Source organism: Apis dorsata, unplaced genomic scaffold (genome assembly GCF_000469605.1).
Source record: "Apis dorsata unplaced genomic scaffold, Apis dorsata 1.3 scaffold_118, whole genome shotgun sequence".
In the NCBI taxonomy this organism is placed as follows: Eukaryota; Metazoa; Arthropoda; class Insecta; order Hymenoptera; family Apidae; genus Apis; species Apis dorsata.
The window spans coordinates 262,158-262,581 of NW_006263412.1; positions in this window are offsets into that span (position 1 = coordinate 262,158).

Consider the following 424-nt stretch of genomic DNA (forward strand, 5'->3'; position numbering starts at 1 on the left):
GTTGGATATACCACGCTCCCGCTACGCGATACGAATTTCTTTCGTCGAGAGGAAATCGGTGTTCCCTGCGCCCATCCCTCCTCCACCGATCGATCGATCGATTTATGCCGAAAATGAATTTTTCCCAAGAATAGCGAATAGCAAAGTTGAAAATTTTCTTCGCCTCCTTCTCTTCCTCTCCTCCTTTCCTTCTCGTTTCTCTCGCCTCTTCTGTTCGACGAGAACGAGAGAGAGGGAGAGAGAGAGAGAGAGAGGTAAGGGAATCGATATTTCGCAAAGGCGAACCGAGTAATTTTAGTTCGGTTTGAAAAATTGATAAGCCTCTGGTTGGCTCGGATCCACAGGTCTGGAAAGGGCCGTAAACACACGAAGAGAGAGAGAGAGAGAGAGAGAGAGGAAGGCGAAAGCGCAAAAGGGCCATCCA